Below are 15218 nucleotides of genomic sequence, written 5' to 3'. Positions count from 1 at the left end.
TTCAGTCAGACTCGCCCAGAAATTATTTAATGGCTGATATTTTTGTTTCAAATCAGAGTCATTAACTAAATTCTAATAATCCCTTAAGCCCACTGGTTTTACTGTTACGGAAAATGGATTCCGAACCCAGGAATCGTCCTTACTAGTTTTTGGAAAATATTCCGAAAGAGTTATTTTCAAGTAATATATGTGTTCTAAAAATACTTGTGAAACTTTTTTATCTACTTGAAAATTCAATTCATTTAAACATTCATATCCAAGACAGGAAAACAATCAGAATTATTAGATTCAATCGATAAAATCTGAAATTGTAATTTTTTATCAAAAGATTCAATTTTATCTCTCATATTAAAAATTGTAATACTTTTTTCTTGTAATTATAAGTTAACATAATTTTTCTTTGTAAAAATATCCGCCAGATATGCAGATGTATCAACCAGGAAGGATTTGTTAAAAATTTTATAGAATGATGTTGCAAATTATTTTGTGCTTTCAAGAAGACTAATAATTCATTTCGAAGTTCATAAAGTCTTAATAGTACTTTTCCTCTGGATAGCCATCCCACTTCAATATGTAATGAAAGTGCTTCATATTCACTACCCATTTCATCGCACAAAATTTTAAATAATCTGGATTGAAGTGGTCTAGATTTTACATAGTTTATCATTTTCACGGCTACTTCATAACATTTTTTAAATTTGTGGAAATTTTTTTAGTCAACGGTGCATGCCTATGCAAAATACAGTGACTGCTAGTAGCATATGTAGTCACATAAATAAAATTCGTATAACAAGCACTAATATCGTGTGATTAATTAACAAAAAAAATATTGTTTAAATACGATCAAATTTTAAAGTTAAAAAAAACAACACCGACTTATGAAACTTTTCCCTCCAGATTTTATACACATCAATGTTGAATATTAAACACATATTTTCAAGCTTTTGTATCAGATTTATGAACAATTTTTATGTATTAGCAAGACTAACAATTTTTTTAATCTACTCTAAATTTTTGTGAAATATCTATTTAGGCTCCGCGGAACACCTATTTTGGATCCGCGGAACACCAGTGTTCCGCTGAACATAGTTTGGGAAACCATGACCTACGCTATTGTAAATCCAAATAAATTTGATTGAATTATTTAATATTTATTTGTGACTTTTATTGACTTGAAATGAGTTTTTATTTATTGTATTTTTTTTACAATAATATTTCACTAAATATTAGCGTTTATATTTTTTGTGAAGTGCGTTTTTCTACATTAACAGTACATATATCAAATATATCATATACAAGGTGTGATAAAAAAATGAAAAGACTTAAGTATTGCCTTCTTAAAACATACAATACATTATGCAAGGCCACCGAGAGCGAACCCAGCCATGGGAAAACAATGATTCCGAGCCTCATGACAAAAATGGCACTTTATATATTTTTTAACATCGAAATATAATTTCTTGAATAAATAATAAAAGGTACAAGTTAACCCTTTCTATGCTACAAATAAATACAAAAATTAGATACCGTTGCGAAACATTTATACATCGGATGTAAATTAATAATGGTAATCATGTAAATATTTTGAAAAATATTTTCGGGATAGATTGAAAACTGTTTTTTCTAGATTTTCTTTTAGGAATAACCACAAGAAACAGCATTAAATCCAGCTGTCTAATTACTGATAATACGAACTATAAAAACATTAAATTTATATAATTTTAGCCGCGTTAAAAAACGACAATCTGTACATTTTAATGATAATGTGTATTGTGAAAGTACAACATAGAAAATTGCTGCTTTTGAAGGCAATGTTCCGCTCCTTTTATTTCTGTATGTATAAAAAGGCCTGAAGGAACTTATACCTGAAATACATACATCTCAAACAACAGTAGTTTAGTTCCGATTCATTATTTGAGGTCGATTTTTACTTTTTTATAACTATATTCTTGCCATGATTTTTTTCAGAGTCGGGCCCCTCAAGGAAAACGGGCTCCATGAATTTGTCCTTTCTCCGCTCCAGCTCTCAGCACGCCTGTATTTATTCCAACGTTTATTTTAATCCGCAAAAACCAGCTCGATAGACCAGTGGTATGTGTAAGGCGGTGACTATTACATGATTGACATCGGTTCTCAAATCCCATACCTAGGTATGTACCCTAGTATTTAAAATTTTTTATCATGCTTATTTATTATTTTATAAGTATAATTTCGATCGATTGCAGTTATAATAGAAACAAACAGTAAAAAGTACTATAGTGTTTGATCGAACTTGACGTGTTTTTTGCTCTTCAATTGATTTCTATATGATGCATTGGAGCAATTTTGGGTCGTCAGCGACTTCATTCAATTTACTTACGCTATTTATTTTTCTTCGGATTGCCTCATGTAAACGGTGTAAAAATCCTAGGTAATACTACAATACTTATTGAATGTACGACTTAGTGGTAAAAAATACATTGTAGAATAAGTAATTAAAATCAAGGAAAACAATAACGATAATCTTGATATTTGATCGAACTTAACGGACTTTTTTGCTCTTAGCTATTCAGAACGCTTTAATTAATTTCTTTATAATGCATGGATTATATAAAATATTATTATTTAAAATTTACATAAAATTTTAAATCATATTTTTAAAACGTAAAATAATACGTCAATGGTGCACTATGCTGATGACACTGTTAATATGACTTTTTAATAAAATCCGGATATCTTTGAAAAACAAATCCGAAAAAGTGTGGTAAATAATCAAAAATATACAGTTTTTTGAGAATTTTAAGTGGACAGCGACTTCAATCCATAATTTCTCAAAAATTTATTCACGATGTTGTTTTTTCGGATTGCCTCATACAAACGATGTAAAACTGAAATGTACTAAAGGGGTTTTTTTTAAAGGTATAGAACTTTAAAATGAAATAAAACACATGACAATCGTGGTAATGACCTTTATTGGAAAGATAATTTTATGTCATTAGTGTTTAAATATAATTTCGGGCGTATAGGCTGGCTTGAATAGGCTGACTCGAATTAAGCGCAATCTGGAAGTTCAATTTACGAGTATTTTTTGAGCAGATGGGTCCGTATATCGGCAATAACGCGGCGAATGTTGGCTTTCAAGTAGACTACCTAGTAGATTTATTTATTAATTTACTAACAATCTCTTAAAAACAGAGAAAAATTCATCAGAAAATATAACTTTGTAATCAATAGCGCCATCGATGTTATACCTAAGGACTCTTTTATCAGTAACACATTTGTCACCAACAATTCTTCCATGGCGTATAGTCGTAAACGTGGTAATCTTTATTGATGTAATCTTTGAATAAGATAAAATCTGGTAAAACTAAATCGTAAGGAAAGTGTATCTAGTGTCTTTTGCTACAGTTGCATATTAGCTGGGAAGAAATGTTTCCTGATTTTTGAGTTTCCTTTCCATAACCGAATGAACTTAATCGGCTTCCATTTCAGCTAATATATAAAAACTCTTAGCTAACTATTTAAAATTAACTTCTTATATATAAATCCATCTTAAAGGCAATATTTATTTATTAGTAATATTAAAAAAAACATTATGATTTGAAAGCTTTTTCTAATGCGTTATGGTGGCCTAAAACATATATTCATGAACATATATTTATAGGGATTGCAATACTACCGGGATTTTTAAAACCGGTATTACTGTAGTAACTATTGTCGTCTTCATATTTTTTTGGTAAATATAATAAACAAGCAGGTCAAATTTCGACATGTCTGTTAATGCATATTTCGTGTTTCAAATGTAAGAAGAATTTAAATAATCTTCCTTACATTTAGTTACTTCTAAAAATACTTTATACGCTGATCCTTTATTGTGTTGTATACAAGTACTAATAAAAATAAATAAGACAACTGGGTACTAAAACCCTTCTGTTCCATTGGTTTACTCATATTCATTCATTTACTTCTTCTCGGCTAATGTATTTTTGAAAATTCGAGCTCTAGATCTTTCTTTTTTTGGAACAATAAGTGTAAAAAAACCATCGTCTTAGATCGACCGTTTCTGGATGCTTCTTCATTTTTTATACCATGGGCCAGAGTACGACTTGCCGATTTATTCTAATGAAATATATTTTCATATTACTCATTATTTTAGATGAAATATTGTCCTATATTGTCAGTTTCGTCTTATATTTTTTTCTAAAAACATTTATGTGATTGAGATGTGATTTATTTAAATTATTGCGCATTTATTATTCGTTTTAGAATATCGTTTTTATTTTGATTCTTAAAAGATATATCTCTCGTATACTATAAATGTTTATGTAAATATTATAGAATACGTGAGTACATTAATACGTGAAAACGTAAATACTACTGCTTTTTTCACATTGATATCCTAAGCAGATAACACTACCTTTGATTACTTACAATGAGCATTATTTTATTTTTATTTTTACACACGAAATTCTTTCTACTATTTGCATATTTTTATTTCCATTTAGACATATTTATACCCAAATAATTCTTGAAGCATATGTGTTAAATATTAGCAATAAGTAAGTTTCAATAATTTTATTTATATAAAAAACGTATTCTAAAAATTGCGTGAAATGTATGTTTTTTTTTAAAAAAACACTTTTCCTTGGAAAATATTAATTTTTAATTGTTGTAAAAACTATATACCTTTTTTAATTGTTGTAAAAACTATATACTATTGCTTTTAATTGTCTTAAATCATTTAGATTACACAAAAAAGTTAAAAAATTTAAAAATGTCAATCAATGATTTTTTTATATTCGCATATGTTATGCCAAATTGTCTGGGACTAAAAGGGCTATGCAGTATTTACGTATTATTTATTCTATAATATTTACATAAACATTTATGACGCAAATTTACTGTATGTTACTTTTAACACGATTAAAAACAAATTAGTATACAAGAGATAAATCTTTTAAAAATAAATATTTTTTAATTTTTTTTAAATAAATATTAAATGTGCAATAATTAAAATAAAATAATATGAAAAAATCACACCTTAATCACGTAAATGTCACAAATATGTCGCATTTTGAACAAAGAGATTTGAAATTTTCTACGCACTTCTTTCTAAAAAATAATTAAAAAATAATAAATAATATATTTTAATGTAATAAATTGATGAGTGGTGCTCTGGCCCTTGGTATAAAAATTTTAGAGGCTTCCAGAAGGGGTCGATCTAAGATAATATTTTGTCAAAGTTGATGTTGTCCTACATTTATTATTAGAAAATAAGAAAGATTTGGCGCCCGTATTTTCGAAAATATTTTTTCAAAATTAATAAAATAATTTGTAATTCAAGTGCTAAATCATCAAAACAATAGTTGCCTGGGTATATGCTTTGGTTTTGCTAATCAATAACCATGGTGAAATATTCGAGCAGTACTCGGACTATTTTTTCAGTCAATTATTTAAAATAATAATAATAATGTCAATACCGATATTGAAAATTCTGGTATTATTGCAATCCCTACATATGATATTACTATTACCTAAACTGAAATGCCACTTTTCTTAGAATATTGTGATAAAATAATTCGTTTTATTTAATATACTTAATAATAATCATTAATAACCTCTATTTGAGTTTCAATTTTTCATATACTATTTTTGAAAAAATATAACTTGCTGTTATATAATATAACCCAATAATTCTGTCTCAACTCGTTCTGAGGATATATTATTATAAAGTTATGATAAAATTAAATATTTTTTTATAAATAATCTTGTACTAATTTTCACACTTTTTTGGAGGTGGCACCTGATATATGACTTGGGTTCCGCGTTTCTTAGCGCTGGGCCTGTGGGGTACTACCGTACACAAACAGAGGTAGCGCAGCACTAGATTAATCGATTTAATTAAAACAAATTCTCTCATATGGGGTGTTATTATTAACTGAATCACTGATGAGCGATTCACACATATGTCAAGAGAAGATAAAAAAAATTGCAAATGTCTAGAGAAGCGGACAGATTACAAATTAAAAAAATATATTCGGTCACCTTATATTAATCGATTTTTCGTACTTCGTTTGACCTTAATTAATTTTAATATCGAATATAAAAAAAATATGTATTTGATAGTACATACGTCGACGAGATAAAGACGACATGCGTGCGTTCGTCGTCGCGCGATTTTCGCTCGAGTGATATGTCGGCTTCGAGCCGACTTTACCCGATGTTTGCCGAAGATCATCGAAGACGCGTTTTGAGCTCTCCCCGCGACTGAGCGGTCAGTGCGGCTCCAGGAGCCCGAGAGGATATACGTGTGCGTCGTGCGCGTTTCACTATCAACCGCGCGCTCTTTTTGAAATTGCGCGCTCCTTCGCACAAATAATTCAGTTTCAGTGCCTGACGATACAAAGTGCCTTGTAGAGTGTCGGTTGATATTTTTTTCGCGTTGCCAAATTGAACGATTATTTCGAAACATTTTTTTCTGCGAATACGTGCGAATACATTATTGATGTGTTGATTTTTTGATTTGTTTGCATTTTGGCGCTGACTTGGCCGTCGGAGTAACGGTAACTCACAAAAAGGGTAAGTGTCATATTAATAGAAATACAGGGGACTTGTTAATAAGTTCATAATAAAAAATATTTTAATATTATTTTATTGACAAAAAATCAGTGAAAAAAATATCTCATTGTATTGAATAACATTCGACACAAATCTCTCTCATTTATTTATTATGTTCACTGTCGTATATAATAAGGCATTTAAAATATTAAATGATATCTCAATGAAGTGTATTTTTATATCATAAAAATATTTATCAAACCTAGAAGAGTAACCCAGTTCAAAGTCGATTTTCTAATATATGTTTAAAGGCTTAAACTCTCAGTGTAGTTACACTATGCAGGATTAGTATAAAAAATTCACTTAAAATTGTTAAAAAATACGGCCACCTAATAACTTTGCAGTTGATCTTTCAACGTGCGTTTATAAGTACGCTTTTTAATATTCTCAACGCTACACGCATATACTTTTTGAAATAACCCCAAAAAATAGTGATATCAAGATATTATATAAATATTTTGACACATCTTGTGTTGTAGTAATCACAGTGTTAAAAATGGCTATCACTGAAATGGTTGAGATTTTTACCCTATATTTTTTAGAGTAAGTACTTTTTTATTATTGATTTTTTAATCAAGTGCTTCTTAATGAACCAACCTATATAGTTATATGTATTAATATCTTATAGGATCTGGAAAGTTTTATTCAATAATTAAAAAAAAAACTATTATTTACAAGGAGAGTTATAATGTAATAGATTTTCATATTATAATAGAGTCTGTATAAAACATGATCTTAAGTGAAAATAACTTAATAACTGCTCTTACCATTTTGATACATCTCGCATTTATAAAATAACAAGTAAAAAGCTTCCTAAAATAATTGATAATTCCACTATTACTAAAAGTAACAGTGCGTTTTTTTAGAAAAGAATTGAAAATTGGCATATAAATCTATTAGCACGATGACTTTATTTTATTAAATAAAAGCATAGTTTCTTCTTAACTGCAAAATGTCTTTGTAAGTAATATTGCTAATAGTCTAGAAAGTCTACGTTGATGAATTTTTATATTTTTTCATAAGATTTTACTTATCTTTCATATAAATGAAATAAAATCATTCATGCAAAATTTACTAGGTATTATCAAATTTTAAAATTTACGTTGCGCTATAGTTTTTTGTATTATTTAAAAAGTAAGTCCTTGAAGCTGAATTAATTTTTTTTAATGGAATAAATGAAACAAATAATTATACTTGAAATATTAAAAATATTTTTGTACATTACAGCAATATATTATGCAAAACTATCAATTTAAGGGTTATCGGTATTTTGGTTTTCAATGCTCTCATTTTCTCTCTCAATGTGAGCAATCTGAGCTTTAAAGTTTCTCATATTACACGCGTGCACATATCGTTTCATATTCGCATGTCGTATGTATATTATTACTTTTCGTACGACGTTTACGATTTCGATTCGATCCGGCAGCCGGATGCCAGTTTCATTAAACGACACATTCGAGCGGTGTTTTAACATTAACATTATGATTTATACGTATGAATGTTTATTGTTATTGAGTTTGCTTAACGTTCGGCCAGTGGACGACAAAGGAGGCATGCGAGCTAAAAAAATAGTTGATTAAAAAATATTATATTTTATATAGGTGTAGATTTAAAAAAAAAATATAACTTAAATAAAAACAGTTGATTCAAGTATACCTGGTGGTAATTTTCCATGCTTGCATAAAATTGCGCAACTGTCGTCGCCACTTAGTTATTTGCTGATTAATTTAATAGTTGGAATATAAATTTATTACTAAATATATTTCAATCTATGTTTTATAAATGTTAAATTAGTATTTTAGTTAAGTTTCTTATGAATCGACTACAATTTACGTCAATAGTATAGTTTTGCATTTATCAGGTGTATTGTATTTTAAGAATTTATCCTAATATTATTTATTTTGATATAGTTGCATGTGCACAATATTGCTATTTTATCAAAATAGATAACATTTTTCATTTGAACGTTTATCAACCTTGGCGGATTAATACGATAAGATTCTTTTGTTGGGGCTCTGTAAATAAATTAAAAATAAATAATATTGTACGTATGTTTATTTGTATATGTCATGCCTAAATAACTTGTTACAAAAAATAGTTTTAATTAATAAAAAAAAGAGTAGTGATTAAAAAGAAGTAGAGTTATTATAAAATATTATATTTTGTACTTGTTAATGTACATTATTTATTGTTAGTTATTAGTGATATATAGAAGTTATTAATCCAAAAATTATATTCTAAGGATCATTGTTTTTGTTGATATATTCAATTTAATGCAAAAATTAACGTCGGTTAAATGTTGTGATATAAAATAAATATTTTTATATTACATAAATTTTATCTATTCAATGACAATACATATTTTTTGTTTTAAAGAATATCAGTAGATTAGATCGCAATAATATTATATGAATCACTAATTCGAAACCTTTGCCACCGTGTCGTGATGTTGACAAGTATTAGATTTTATTAGATTAAGATTGGAATTTATTGCGCCCAGATGGAGATAAATTATTGTCGGCGTGAAATAATTATACCTCTACACTTTTTATAGTTTTGCATAGTTTAAAACGTTCATGGTTAATTAAACGGCTTAGAATTGTAAATAATATTTAAAATAATTTTAATATACGTACGATTCTCAATAATATGTTTACTTGAACATTTTAATTTCCATGAAATCCTTTGATTACTTCTGCAAATATTTTTTTATATAAAAAATACTGAAAACAAATTATATATAATCATGTTTTTGCAGTTTTAGAATAGTTAGATTGACTTGTTTAAATTATATTTTTGTAATAATTTATTTATACACATGCATACTTTAGTTTGCTACCTGATAATAAAATAAAATATTTTTTTTTTTTAAATTATTTGATATTCATGAGCATAAACATACCTTATTAAGAGACGTTCCAGTTTTTCTATCATATCGTGGAAATACGATTCAAGTTAAAGTATTTTAAAATAGTCATTAATAGGCACTTTTAATTTTTTTTTAATAAAAAATTTACTTCCTTGAGTTGAAATTTTAAATTTTTTTTAATACAGTGATTTTGATCCATATTTAACCTTGTTTTATTTCTTGCGTGTAAAATTTAACCCAACTCAGATAAAATCTGTAGTATATATACTTCTTAAAACTATACAAATAGTCTTGCTAAATATGTATTTAATTGCCTTTAAAATCTTTCTCGTACCTAATTATTCGGTATAAAATTTTTGACGGCAATATGAGTCGACGATCGCCAAAATCAATGATTTTTATGATCGTGTCACTTTTCTGCTTATTTTTATCATTTAACATATTAATTATTGTAATAAAAAAGTCCGATAGCGTTAGAATAATTTAAATAAAAAACTTTATCACAGAACGATGTTCAATTTTATCCATTTTTAAACCACACCAAGATGTCATTTTTTAAACTTATTTTTTCTTATACACTACATAAACTATTAACTTGAAATTTGAAAGCTGTTATTAAAAAGTTTTAAATATACTACTGATATTGATATCGCGAATCTTTCAAATCGATTTATTACATTATATACATTGTAACAGAACTGATCTTGATCTTTACTAGCTAATATACTTTTACTTTATACCTCGCTTTTTGGTTAGTAAATCATGTCTTAGTGGAATTCAAGTTTATATTATTGCTTCAGAAGAGCTTTGAGAACATTCTCGAATGCGTCGGATTTCTTTTCGCTGAACCGACCGTTTATAAGAATTTTTATGTGTATGCATACCTTTGCATCGTTTTCGCGAATCCAAGAACCCCACACGCGCGTACCGAGACACATTACAAAAATCGAAACTCAAAACAATCGAGCCGGTCTCGTTATGAGATTATCATAGAGGCGGGTGGGTGTCGCCATCTTTGTTTCTAAATTACAGGTTCGAGTATCAAATGTGGGTCAATCGGATACTAAATACCGCTAATAATGTATACGAGCACAATACTGCCGATACAAAAACGGCGGGGTATCGACTAATTAATCGTTCTCCTCTCCTCGCCACAGGCAGGCGTATGCTAAATTAATAACGAGATAGGTGTCTTTCTGTTTGTCTCTCTTATTTGAAATTATAATTAATCAGAATGCAGAGGTCGTTAATTAAATGGCGGGGACCACCGTTTGATTGGAAGCTATTAGGTCCTTGCAGGTGTGATAGGTGATTGGCGAGATTAATATAAAAATTATTTACGCCTCTCATTTCACATGGGCGTAAAAATAGATGTACTAGACGTAGCTGTAATTAATTTACTGTCTTTTCATCAATCAGTAATGACAATGTAGTCGATGATCTCTTAAAATGAATTTGTTGAGTATTATTATTTTCAGTCCCAACAATTATATTCTTCAAGATATCTTGTGTTATATAATATTAAATAAAGTGCTATTACTAAAACCATTGACATTTCAATTCCATTCAATTTCTAGAATTTTTCAATGAAAATATTTCAAAGTTTTTAGAGTTTCGGATAGCGTGTCGTGAACAATTATTGTATTTATTATTTTCTGATATATTCAGTTAATAAAATGCAATATATTAATACAATAAAATTATATTCGCTCTTTTAGCTTCAGTTAATTCGCGTTTTTTGGCATTTTTAAAATGTTTATATAATATTCAAAATAAATCATTAAATAAAAAAAAATATAACGACAAATAAAGGTTGAAATCACGCAACTGAACACGGTCATGTAAGCGTGACTGAGCAATTCGAACTGCAATCTTTTTTTAAAAATCAAGTGAGCAATTAAATACGACAAATTCATTTTTATAGTTCTCAGAATTTAGGTTAAAACTACCTGCTAAAATATTTTGCTCAGACTATGCGGTGTTTTAAGGGGTGTTACTCTTTATTATGGCTAAGCATGTCTTTCAAGATAGACACTACAATTTTTAAATTTTGAATTGTTATTGATATGTTTTTTATTGATATTAACCAATATATACGACTACTGATGAAGCTCACATTTATTATATAGCTTATTATTAGTTACTTTAAAGGTGACAATTATGAGTTAACGAAGTTACAATTTAATAGTATAAGCTTAACAAATGTAAATAAAGTATTGAAATGACCATATTTAATATAATCAATATACGAAAAGTCATATCTTGTTTTACAGTATAATGTAAATATCTAAGTTTTTTAATTTTGAATTGAAATTATTGATATATTTTCATTTGATGTTAACTACTGTGTATATGACTAAAGATGAAATTCGAATTTATTGGATTTGTCTTGTTTTGAAATAAATGTGGAAAACAATATAACTTATTATTTGGTCAGTGAGTATTTCTATAAAAGTGAACTTAACAAATATAAAATAATCCTTTTAATATGTATAATAAATACAATATAAAAGTTACAGCTTCCAGTTAAATTTAAGTTTTTGCGTTTAGTTAGTTTTACTTTTTAGTTAGTTATAAATATTAAAATTATTGATAAGCATATATGTTACGTAAGAATCTATTAGTCCTATATTTATTACTATTTAAAAAATATATATTTTATGGTTGCTTTCGTATGATCGAGTTACGCGAGATTATTAGCGCGTCATTTATATTTATACTCGAATATATGAATCTGTTCATTAATCAAATTTATAAAGAATAAATATGGCAAATAAAAAAATAATATTTTTTGAGACATTTTATATAGTTTAATTAATCTTTTTTGCCATATTTATAAAATTACTTATTATCATTTAATAAAAAATAACAAATTACTTATTGATATTTTTATACATATTATTGCATTTTCTTAAAATTCATTTTGCTTGCTCTCTATAAACTGGGATATTGATATAAATTTATGTGTGGCATTATCGTAATATAAATTTTACAGTAGCAATGACCTTTATTTGTGATATAAAATACGCATATAACATTCTATGCAATTAAAACAATTGTGATTCAATAAATCATTTTATTTGATAAATACAATATATATTTTTCTAGATGGGTTTATTTAGTAATCCGTTTCTTCTGTTATTTTTTAGCATTTAACAAATAATATACATTTTCAGTAAGTGTACAAAACTATTAAAAAAAAAGGTGTGATTAAAAGTATTACAAGTTAATCTTAAAATACACCGTGTACGTATGTATCGATATAACTGAACTAAACTGAAACATTGATTATAATTAAAATCGATTAAATCGATCTTATAAGAAAATATGATTTTGACTAATATTAATGAAATATTTTATTATATATGAACTTGGTGCATTATACGAAAGGTAAAAACTTAAGCGAGCTGAATTATTTTGAATCACAACATTCTTGAAATATTTATAAGTCGATCAAACGTGTGCTTTATAAAGCTATGAGCGCGATTCGAAGAGAAACGTATTTGTTTTTTTTTGCGAGGATCGTTCTGACAAAATTTCGCATGTGCCAAACCGGGCGAGGTCGTCACTGTTTCGCCAGGTTTTTGTCCGTCTCATGAAAATTCAAGCAGTTTGACGGAAAACCGCACGATTATTTCCACGTCGATAAACGAAGCGATATAATTGAAATGAAAAAAATGTTCCTAAGCACAATAATATTTTTATCGTTGAAATTTGCATGCGTATATTAATTGTGCATAGCAAACACATTTTTATTGATATTCATAATTATAAATATCGTTCGTATCGCAAATTTTACGACAATCATCATCCGCGTGAATGACTTCGCGTCCGTCACTCCGCAAGTTATTATTTCACGCAAATGACGTGAAATACGTTTTAATTTATTGACGAGATGACCCCATGCGACACCCAACCGAAACATGCGATTAAATAAGGTAATTTTATTCATAAGGTCATTGGATTCAGTTTGTACAGGTGTGAAGGTATCAAAGTCAACAAAAAAAAAAAACGAAAACGTAGTTGAGATTTAACAGACAAAAACGTATTTTTTACGTTATCGTTAATCGCACACGCCTCACTCTTCTCGGTTGTCTCTTATAAAAATATATACAAAAATTGATAAGCAATGCACTTGCGAAAATAATAAAACAGATATCTGTATCTCTGTAAAGTTTAACGAACTCGTCATTCATTTCGCAAAACATTTTTTTTTATTATTCGGTTAGTCTGCTATAATTATAACATCGCTTACCAATGAATAAATTCGCAGCGGAATCGATATGGAAAAATATATTCTTATGAAAAAATATATAATGACCGCCGTTTATGGCAAGTGTTGACATCGTTATGAAATTGCTATACATTTATTATAAACCTGTCATAAGCCTATATGTGTAAAAGGATAATATAATAAGCACAAAAAGCAATATGTTTGAGTATACCTATAATTAAATGATAATCAAGATCGATTCAACTCGCGTTAAGAATAAATTATTTTAAATTTATATCTTTTTATAATGATTAATTATAATATTGACAACGATAACTGAGGAAGCTAGGAAGTATATAAAACGCCACTGTCAGATAGCCATTTGTGATTAAATGTATTTTTATGTTTATTTAATGACCGTTATATAAAGTGTTGTGAACAATAGGATTTTTGTGGTTTGTAATATAAATTGAGTGAGTGTGTTTTTGTGGCTCACTAGAAAATTAAAGGTCTGAGCCTGTAAAAGATAAAGTCATTAAATAACTGACTTATTACAAATTATCTTTATCTGTAATACTTATAGTCTAGATTCAATGTTTTTTATACTAATACATGAGTAATTATAAATAAAATATCTACACACATTAACATAAAAAGAAAATATATTCAAAACTAAAATTAAATATAAAACATTTTAGAAAGCTTTTTTTAAGAATTTGTTACTGCATTTTTATCAAATGTAAGCTATTTTCTGATATTAATGTTACATCATTTTATTGTATGCTTGTCTGTTTCTTTAACTTTCGCTTTTCTGCTCCGCAGTGTAATTATGTAAAACAATTTGTGTGTTAACAATAATTTAGAGCAATACATATTTATTAATCCTGAATAATTTACAAATAAGCAACACAAATGTATTCCTAAAAAGAAAGAGTACCATTAAAATATATATAAAAAAACATGCATTATATAATTAACTGAAAATAGAAACCAATAAAAAAAGCATATGATAAAATAAAACATTACTTAACCCTTTATGTGCTAGGTGCGGATAAATCCGAATCATCGGGTACGGCTCTTAAGTGTGGAATTCAGATTTATCCCACGCTCAAGGAAAAATAATAGATTTTTGCTTAAGTGCTGAATTAATTTTCTAAATTTAGCTGCATAAAAGTAATATAATTAATAAAGGTGATTAATAGATGCAGTAGAGAATAAATATAAATATATAAAAAAAATATAAATAAATCTTTAAATTTATTTTTACTGCATAATTAACAAATTACTTGACTTTTTATGAAAATGTATTCAGCACTTTACAAACGATTTTGAACACTTCTATGCATTTTTGTTTGCTCTTTGAGTTGTGAATTCCAATTTATTTCTTAATTATGGCACAATTTTATTCCAGGGTCAGTCCTAGATTTGTTCAACATTTTTATTTAAATTCTGTAATATTTTCCTTAATTAAAGTATTAATTTTATTTAGTATTTTTATTCTCATCTTCTTTACATTCATCAAATTGATGAAAAAAATGT

The 15218-nt window shown here is 27.5% G+C and overlaps 1 protein-coding gene across 2 annotated transcripts in view; it reads left to right on the top strand.

Annotated features, from left to right (window-relative positions):
- The first annotated feature begins 6256 nt into the window (after positions 1-6256).
- Positions 6257-15218, top strand: part of LOC148227239 (uncharacterized) — a 110461-nt gene continuing 101499 nt past the window's right edge. The window contains exon 1 of one of the 2 annotated variants that reach the window (XM_088201323.1): positions 6257-6558. The gene's annotated coding sequence lies outside the window, so the exon portion shown is untranslated. The remainder of the gene's footprint in view (positions 6559-15218) is intronic. The other variant, XM_088201325.1, reaches the window with a different exon arrangement.

The sequence above is a fragment of the Plectrocnemia conspersa genome, unplaced genomic scaffold, assembly GCF_051122295.1.
Source record: "Plectrocnemia conspersa isolate PC_06_02 unplaced genomic scaffold, ASM5112229v1 ptg000013l, whole genome shotgun sequence".
NCBI lineage: Eukaryota > Metazoa > Arthropoda > Insecta > Trichoptera > Polycentropodidae > Plectrocnemia > Plectrocnemia conspersa.
The sequence above is the reverse complement of the archived record's forward strand: the minus strand, read 5'-3'. Positions and strand labels throughout refer to the sequence as shown.